Genomic DNA, 9319 nt, shown 5'->3' on the forward strand with positions numbered 1-9319 from the left:
GGAAGCCCAAGGTTCAATCCCTAACATCAATCAATCAATCAGTCAATAAAGAGTTAAAAAGAGACCTCACAGGTGAAGACGCCTCATAAACCATAAAAAAGTCACAAAGGCAGTGTGAAAAAGGACGTTGGGAAGTCAAGCAGTATTGTGATGTTTCTGTTGGAGATAGCAGAGAGTTTCATCAATAGTAAGTTGCAAGAGCCAGGTACCCGCCAGCAGGCTTTGGGGAGAACAGACTCCAATAGGCATGAGAATAATGGCCCTGAGCATACTTGCAGATTCTAACAGTTGTTATCACTCTCCAGGATCTTGGAGCTGGATTTGATTTTGGGATCTACCAATTGCTTATCTGCATGGTATTGGAAAAACTGCTTAAACTTTTTCAGCCCCAGGCTCCCCATATCTGAATGGGGAGCAGTACTACTAAAAACAATGGCTGGTGATCAAATGGCATCATGCCTGTGGAGTCCTCAATAAATGTTAGCTTTACGGTTATCCCCTAGGCTGCTCCTGGAAGAACAGGCTGGACACATGCATACAGAAGTTAGCAGAAGCCAGCTCACCTCCTTTAGGGTAAGAGGTGACCTGCGGCTAATTCTGAAGCAAAGCTGCCTGCTTGCAGAGCTTATGGCAGAGGGTATTTGCGGAGGATTAAAAGTCCATCAAATTTTGATGGCTACGTAATTAAGAACCTGTGAACTTCAGGAACTTTCAATCTGAGACAAGTTGGCATGAAATGATTTTTTTATACTTTTTTTCACAATGTCTGTATTTTATTTATTCATTTTCATGTGGTGCTGAGGATCAAACCCAGTGCCTCACCTGTACGAGGCAAGTACTGTGCCACTGAGCCACAACCCAGCCCATGAAATAATTTTTTAAACCTCCATTTACAAATAAACTAGAAATACACATTTCTAGTGTTACAGTCTGCTTTCAACAGGGCATTTCGCTTTCTCTCCATGGATGAAGGTAAGAGATCATGACAGTGCAGAACACGAGGTGGATGCTAAAGTGGAAGAAATATGAGAAAGGGGGAAGCAGACAGAACCAGGAAATCTAGGCTTAAGGCAAACCTGAAAACCCGACTGTACACAGGGTGAGCCTTATCTCCTCCACAGAGAAGTCGAAAGGCATGAGTTGCCCCTAACGGTAGGTCAGGACACTGCTGTATTTTGTTGGGATGGAATTATTGCCTGGAGTTTGCAGAAGACTGTGCTTAACACTTTGAGGGCTTTTCCCCTTGGAAGGGAGCCACCATCTAACATTTCCCACACATTGACAGTGTTCGAACTGGTCCAGGATTAAGTTCAGGGGGATTCCGGGATCTTCTCAGAGTGAGTGGAGTTGAATCTTAACCTTCCTCTCTGAGGCGCTGGCTGAATCTGTGCATGGAGCTCACAACCATTTCCCAGTTGTCCTGGGTTTCACTGCCCCAAGGCTGGGCACATGTATTTCCTTTATCTGTCTCCCAATCCACCGTTTTAAAACCAGACGCTCTTCTCATCTGGATCTCAGAGAAGGTGCATGAGTCAGAGGTCCCACCTGAGACAGCACAGAGGAGTGTAGATTTTCTGGGATGAAACCAACAGTGATGATCTGACTGCTACCTCTGGTTTTAGTCTTCTCTCCCCGAGGCCTGAAATATGAACTCTTCTATTTCCAGGCAGAGAGCTGCTCTACCATGACCTTTTGTGAACACAGTGAAAGATGATATATGCCAGGTTACTCTGTAAAATCAGTAGAGAATGCCAGTAGGGGGCTTTTTCTGCCATCTTGGTCATTCACTGAAAGACACCACTTAAGATTCTGCACTTGGTCAGTCTTTGCCTGCCTGACTCCAGGAAGCCACGTGGCACAGCAGAAAGAACAGCATAGCTTCAGTTAGAAACTTTGGCTTCCAGGCCAACTCTGCCTCTGACTTATGGAAAGACCTCAGCTGAGACTTAACTTGCTTGAGCCTCGGTTTCTCTATCCATTCCCATAAAATGGAGATCGTAATTCATAACTTGTAGCGTCAGGGTGAGAATTCGATGAGACATCAGAAACAAGACGCCCCTTTTACATCTGTGACACATCATCAGCCCTCACAAGTAGCTATTTTGGTAGGTCTGTGTTTTATCATCACAAAGGGTTTGCGTAGCTACGGCCAACTAGATGTTTGTAACACACTTTCTACTTTTCAAACTGAGGTGGCTTCAGTGTGAAGGGGCAGGTGCCCGGTGCCAGCTTGGCTATTTTTCCCATAGGAAAGCACGGCTGTACATTTGGGGAGATGCAGGGGGAGGAGAGAAGAGGTGCTCTTACTTCATCATAAGCCTTAGAAAGGGAGGATGAAGGGGGTATGTTTTTCATTCTGTCAGCTTGAATTCCCTTTCCAAATTCCATTCTGGTTATACGATCAGGCTACCGCTGTATTTATGGGTGGCCACAGTCTGCCGGCAGGGGCATATTTAGTCAAAAAGGAAGTATTTTCTCCCTGAAGGCAGAGCAAGAAGTAGAAGCACTCAGAATGTACCCCTTGTCTGGTGATCATGGAGACTTGGGTCTGAAATCCAGCTCGGTCACTCTGAGTTCTAAGCACTGGAAAAGTGACTCAGTCTCCCTTCTCTCCAAGCCACCTTTTGTCCAATAGGTACAGTCCATGCCTCAGAGACCTTCATCGGGATTTAGTGAGGCGGTGTCCAGAGAGGGCCTATAACTTAGCCAGAAGGCCACCATGCATCTAGCTATGGCTATCCTTAAAGTTAATTAAAATAGCCAGTTTTTGTTAAGCCTTTTAAACCTTCCCACTTATTCCTGTCATCTGTCCTATTTGGGGAATCACTTTTACTCCCATGGCAGCTGCTGACGCAGGGGGCCACATTCCTTGCTGAAACAGATCTGCAACCTGAAAGCACATCACCTGGCTGCGGGCTTTGTGGCTGTGTTTCCTGTTTGTCCAGACCCGGTCCAGACTGAGAGCAAGGAAGTGAGGTCAGGATCCTCTAACCCCATTTCAATCAAAAGAGCTCCACATGAACCTGTCAAATTCTAGGGTGTTCCCCCCTCAAACTCATTTAATGAACATTTCCATTGTTAAAAGTTAATTCTAAACTCATTGTTTAAAACATTAACACTGAACAAGTCCCAAGCAGGAAAGTCAAGAAGAGCTTCCATTTATTGAACCCTCATTACACTCGATTCCTGTGCCAAGAGTCTGTCGTGTATTTTTTTCATTTGAATGTCACCAGAGCCCTGTGAGATGTAGATTGTCACTCTCTTTATATGGGTGGTAAAGTCGAGGGCTAGAAGGTTGGTAAGCTCTTGAGAGGGGGAGGGAGGGGCTAGAAGGATGTGAGATTTGGAAGAGAAGTTTTTTAAAACAAAGCGTAGAGGAAAAAAAAAATGATGATTGTAGACAATGGCAACACCCCTTTCCATCCTCCTCCAGTTCACACTGAGCAAACCAAAGAATATTCATGCGCCCCTTTCTTTCCCCATATGTGGTCACTTTCCTGAAACGCAGAGGGCCAAGGCACACTAACTCTCCAGTCCTGCAAACAGCTCCGATGCACACAATGCCAGCAAACTTTCCACTGGCTTATTTAAGACTAAATAAACCTCTTTCTCAGCCCTGAACTTGGCCTTGCCACATCTCAGGACAAGGTGGGAAACAGGCTGGGGTGGGCGGCCGTTTTCACTTCTAAAGCACATATGGGAAAGCTCTATAAACACACACAAAGTTCACAAAAACATGAAAAAGAGGCATTCATTCTTCAAACACACTTCTTGTCCCTCTCTCCTTCTGGACGGAAAAACATTTCCAAAGACTCCCCATCAGCATCTTACTTTATAGCCATCAGCTTTAGAATCTGCAAATACCTAAACACAAAACCTCATGGCATTCTGGAATTGAAACTCAGCATTCACATCCAGCCCCGGGCTGCTACCTTTTCTTCCAACCTGTGCCAACACAACCTCCTGCTTGTAAAATGCAGCCAAGACTCCGACCTGCCAGCCTAGCAAGAGACACCCTGAGATTGGGCGAGATTAAAAAGCAGGGGCTGGAAGGGGATGGGAGAATGCACAAAAAACAATCCAAGATTGGCTAAGTGCCCCTTTGAACGTCCGGGGTGATGGCAGCTTTTGGCAATGAAAGTGGTTATCCAAACTTGCAGTTACCAAGCGCTCGTTGCCAATCTCTGTATCCCTGCTTTTCTCCTCATTATAACAAGGAAGTTATTGTTCCCATTTTAGAGAAGTGGAAACTAAGGCCCAAAGAGGTTACATATTTTTCTCAGACATGTGTATGATGCTGATGGAAATGTCCAAGATTCCTCTGGCTTCAAAACCTGAGTTCTCAATCCTCTTACAGCAACGACGGGTTACAGGAACCCCTGTGTTTGTCCCAAAGTCCATCAGGGGAAGTGGACTTCCTAGACTTAGGGGAAATAGTTCCTCAGGGCTTTCTGTGGGGGAAGCCTGAAGAGGGGGAGGTGATTCTAGAGATTCTGTGGGACACTGCTGGCTATAAGTCCCCCAGATATGCAGGAGTCCCACTTGAGAATCAGGAGGCAGCCACCAGAAGCTGACTGCCCTTAAGGACCCAAGGAAATGCCACCACTCTCACCTGCAGTCTCTCATCTGGCCCTAGAACTCCTTTCTGTCTCTTCTATTCCAAATCACCTCTTTCCACAGGGTGAGTAAACTCTCTGTAAACTCTAAGAGCCTTTTAGATGTAAATTCTGTTGTTCTCTCTACAGTCCTCTATCAATCTCCCCATAACCCATCTTGGAGTAAGGCCATGAGCAATTTCCACTTTCAAACTCTACTTCCCTAACACTCAAAAGAAAAAAAAAAAAAGTCATTCACAGGTGAGTCAGCAGGCAGGGACTCAAGAGAGAATTACCACTTTTCCTCTGCAAAAAGGCAAGGGACAAAAACTTTCCAAAAAGTAAACCGAAATGCAAGATCAGAGAAGGACAGGCAGAGAAGACAAGGTGCATCCGATCTTAACCAACAAACACCGGCTTTCTGCTAGCAGCCAAAACAAAGCAAAAGTTTTTATAATTAATAGAACAACAATGCATGTGGTACCAGGAGTACCAACAGGACATCATAATGATCTTTGGTGATGGGGGCTAAACAGGCTTACCTCTCCCTGCTGGAAAAGACCTAGATCCGGGAGTGCACCGGCTTCATGAGGAAATACCGGGGCTTGAGCAGCAGCGGGGTTCCCACGTGCGCGCCCCGGGTGTCCCCCAGCCGTGATGTCTTTGTGCCGACCAGAGGCGGGGGCGTGTGTCTGCGCGGGAGAGGCGTGTGACAGTAGGCAGGCTGTGGCCAGAGCAGCCAGCTTTGGCTGGCTTATATAGCCAGCTCCTTCCCCTGTAATGGGACGCCTCGCCTCCAGACATCCTTTCCCACTTTTTCAGTTGGCGAATTAAAGGAACAGCCCTCCCAGCGGAACAGGGTTAGCTCATGAAAGACGCACTCATTTCAGGCTCCCGGCCAGGGAAGGAACTCATTTGCATACAATTTATGGCGAAAGTAGGAATTCCCGCTTCCTCCGCCCCCCCCCCCCCCCCCCCCCGACGCCGAGTAGCTGGGAGCGAAGTGTGATTTTTGCATTGCTCCCCAAATGGGTTTTCTAATTGTGAAACAGAAGCCCCGGGAGCGAGAGGGAGTAGTACCCTGGCTCTGCTGCGCCTCTATTCCTGTGGGCTGGAAACGCGAACTGGGCTGCCTGGGCTCTGGGTAGCAGCTGCTCAGTGGCACCTCGGAGAAAGCACAGGGACTGAGACGAATTCCTGGAAAGAGGAGATAAAATCCTTTAAAAGCTCGGGGAGTTTCAGCTTTCCCTGGGCCAGCAGAGAGATAACCCAGGATTAGTCCTCAGCAGGTGGGGAACATGCTGGGAGCACAGACCTGCCAGGTTTTTTCTAAGTGAGAACCAGCTATGCCCAGCTGCCTGCAGGAATCATTGTCCCAGCCCCACTGTCCTGCAGGAAGCTGCTTTTTTGACATTGTTCTTGCCTGTGCCTGGTGCTGCTTCTCAGCTGGATCTCCTAGGGAGAGATCCCCAGCTTTCCTCTCAGTACTGATCCCTGTTAACTGCAGCTAAAAGGAAAAAAAAAGAAAAAGAAAAAACATAATTTTGAAAAGTAATAACCTTAATCTTTGAGCCAGGAGCTGCTCCTTCACTCCCCAGCCTGCTGTGGATTGTGTCCAGGCTCTGAGTCATCTGTTGGTTTGGTGGTTAGTATGCATTGAGTATCCCCAGGGCACACCGGGGCATTTGCAGGAGGGGGAAGTAGCAGCCACCCACGCTGGGGAGGACTTCTGGGCTTGTTGCAGCACAGATTAGTTTGGGATAGTGTAGGGAAAAGAAGCACTATGGAACCTGTAGCTACCACTGAATCCTCTTTTATTCAGTCTGTATTAGGTCCTGCACAAGATACATTATGGAACACTATGTCATTATGTCCTTGCAACCAGTAAGTATGAGAGGTTATAAGGTGTCCCCTTTTTACAGATGAAACAGCCGAAGTTTAGAGAAGTAATGCAACTCACCAAGGGAATACATGTGGGAAGCATTTAGATTACAACACCGGGCTCCCATACTTTTTCCATGACACATTGCTGTCCAGGAATAGTACATGATGATATTTAAATGATGTTAATGTCTTATTAGACATTTGTATAGAAATTATTGCCAAATTGAAATATGGAAAAGGCATTTCTTTGTTCTGTAGAATTAATTAGGATAGAAATCTTTGGGGTTTTTAATATTATTAACTATTAATAATGGAGGTTTCAATTATTTACCTACTTTCAATACTAAATGATACCAATCTCATAGTATTGATTATTCTATAAGTCTGTTTTCCCACCTGAGGAAAGGAAGACCAGATTAGGTCATCTCTATGGTAGGTCTGGCTCTGGTATTTTAGGATTCTCAGCTTATGTGACCCACCCAGATAGCAAGAAAGTCCATAAATAGTCATGTCATAAAACAGCTCCCTTGAACTTTCCAATCATTTTGGCTGATTCAAATGTTGGTTATTTTGGAAGTTTTTAATTCTGTGTTTCAGCCAAAGCATATTTCAGTAGCACGAGGCTGTGTCTTTTAACCAGTAGTGAATGCTTTCATGCCTCTTGGCTTTCCTATGATACTGAGCTTATATCCTGGGTTATCAAAAAAAAAAAAAAAACCCACTAAAATAGTGTAGGTGTCACATGGGATGGTCTATATTTATAATATATAATTGATATATATGCATATACTTTTGTGATTATGTGTATGTATTTAAATAAGACAAGAAAGCGTGCCAGGAAACTGGGTGATAAATGTGACTTCTTTGAGGAATTCTAAGTTCTACAACCTGCCTTGCCACTTACTATTCTAAAATCATTGATTGGTGCCTACTACAAGTGGCTTAGCCAATCACAGAGAAAACAAAGTCAGCTATAACCAGGCTGTTCCTCAAGGTTGGAAGGCAGCAGGCTCCTGGTGCTGTGAATGGTCATGCTTTAACAGTTGTCATAGAAGTTTATTAAGACAACATGGAGAAGGAGTAATTAACTTTATTTGTCTTTAGAAGATGCTACTTTTAAAAGGAATTTTCTCCAAAAATCTATGCAGTATCTTAAACCACATCTTGTCATTTGTGTGAGAAGTTCCCAGACAAGGACTTGGTTTTGGTTCCTGGACCTTTTGCAACCTTGTCCCAGGCAAATGGATCTGCTTATGACATGTGCTCTCTCTCCAGCATCCCAGACTTTGATTATGCTGCACTTTGCTTGGAATTGTTCCTTCATCTCTTCACATGCATTTATTATCCAGTTCTGATCCCACTTCACTACAGAGCTTCCCAGATAGATTTCTTCCACAAGAAATAAGTCCTCCCCAGATATTTTGAAAACTCTGTTAGGACAATGATTGCTTCTATGTGGTATAATTATGTATGTGTGTATCTACTTTTTCCTCCTAGACTCTAGGCTTCCTGTGATTGGTGATCATAATTCCTTTTTCTTTGCCTAGACCTGACTGAGGCTTGAGCATGGTAAAAGCTCAGGAAATGTTTGTTGAATGAATTGAAGTAGTGGAGGAAAAATGAGTTTGACATGTTGTGCTTTATAATTAAATTCTTCGGTTGACACTCATGGAAGATGAGGAGGAAACTGTACTTTTGTGTCCAACAGATGAGGAAAGGGGGCGAGAGAGGAGAAATGACTTGGCAGAGGCCACTATGGCTACTGTCCCTGCACAGGGTTCTCACAGTCAGAACCGAGCAAGCAAACTCCTCTAGACACCAAGCAGAGAATGCTTGTGGAAATTAATAGCCATTCATCCTCCTGTTTGGCGGAGGATGCCGTACCTGTTGGCAAGGAATATCTCACGTGAGAGAGCAGGATGGATACTTGTAAACACCACCTCCTACAGAGTTCCCTGCCAACAACCGATTTTGTTTTTGCTTGTTTGCAGTTTTCACTCATGAGCTGCTGGTGGAGGCTGTGGTTTGGAGGCCAGAGAGAACATGGAAGCTTGCCTCAGGTGAGATTATTCTCATTTCCTTAAAGATGTACTGAAGGCAATACCTATATTTCTTTTTCCAAACAGAGCAGATAATGAGAAGAACACAGGTCAGGACTAGCTCTACCTGAGGAAGTCAAAAGGCCACTTGCTCCATGGATGGATTGCTTGCTTCCCATGATGAGGCTGCTCCTTCATTGCTCCCCACCACCTCCTCTTCTTCTTCAGTGTCATTTGGTATGCTAACACCCATCCAAAAGTCCCACATGACTTCATAATTGCCGGAAATTTCTCCCAAAGCAGGGAAGGAGCACTGACCCAACACTGTGTCCATCCTTCAGTTAGACACATTTGTTTAGAGTCAAGGTTTCCCAACTTGCCTGCAGATTTTTATCCAGTGCTTCTTTTCTGTCTCTTTTCACCTCTCCTTAGACAACAAAGGACAAGAAAAGCTCAAATGCTTCAATGAATGAGATGCAAGACAGACAGATGGGGCTTCCCTGCCTCATGGAATAGGACACTTCAGCTTCACCATCAACCAATAAGTGGATTGGTGGGCAGAGCAGAAAGGGGTGGGTCATGAGTTCAGGTCCTAACTCTCCAGAATGAGCTCTGTCCCTTATCCACATGATAAATTATTAGTTTTTCAAGATTACTTCAGGATACTTCTTCAAAGGAAGTTTTCATGACTTACACATCCAGAGAGAAGGACCCCTCCCCCATGCTCAGCCACAATACTATTTTTCATTTTTAGTACATTGCACCCCATATTTGCCTTGCCTGTCTGTCCAACTAGACCAT

At 45.0% G+C, this 9319-nt stretch overlaps 1 protein-coding gene across 12 annotated transcripts in view; it reads right to left on the minus strand.

Moving 5' to 3' along the window:
• Positions 1 to 5803, minus strand: part of Tnc (tenascin C) — an 84384-nt gene extending 78581 nt beyond the window's left edge. For 2 of the 12 annotated variants that reach the window (XM_078048063.1, XM_078048064.1), the window contains exon 1: positions 5138 to 5524. The gene's annotated coding sequence lies outside the window, so the exon portion shown is untranslated. Of the gene's footprint in view, positions 1 to 5137; positions 5527 to 5675 lie in introns of those variants that run through there. The other 10 variants (XM_078048065.1, XM_078048066.1, XM_078048071.1 and 7 more) reach the window with 8 other exon arrangements.
• Positions 5804 to 9319: the final 3516 nt, after the last annotated feature.

Source organism: Ictidomys tridecemlineatus, chromosome 4 (genome assembly GCF_052094955.1).
Source record: "Ictidomys tridecemlineatus isolate mIctTri1 chromosome 4, mIctTri1.hap1, whole genome shotgun sequence".
Lineage (NCBI taxonomy): Eukaryota > Metazoa > Chordata > Mammalia > Rodentia > Sciuridae > Ictidomys > Ictidomys tridecemlineatus.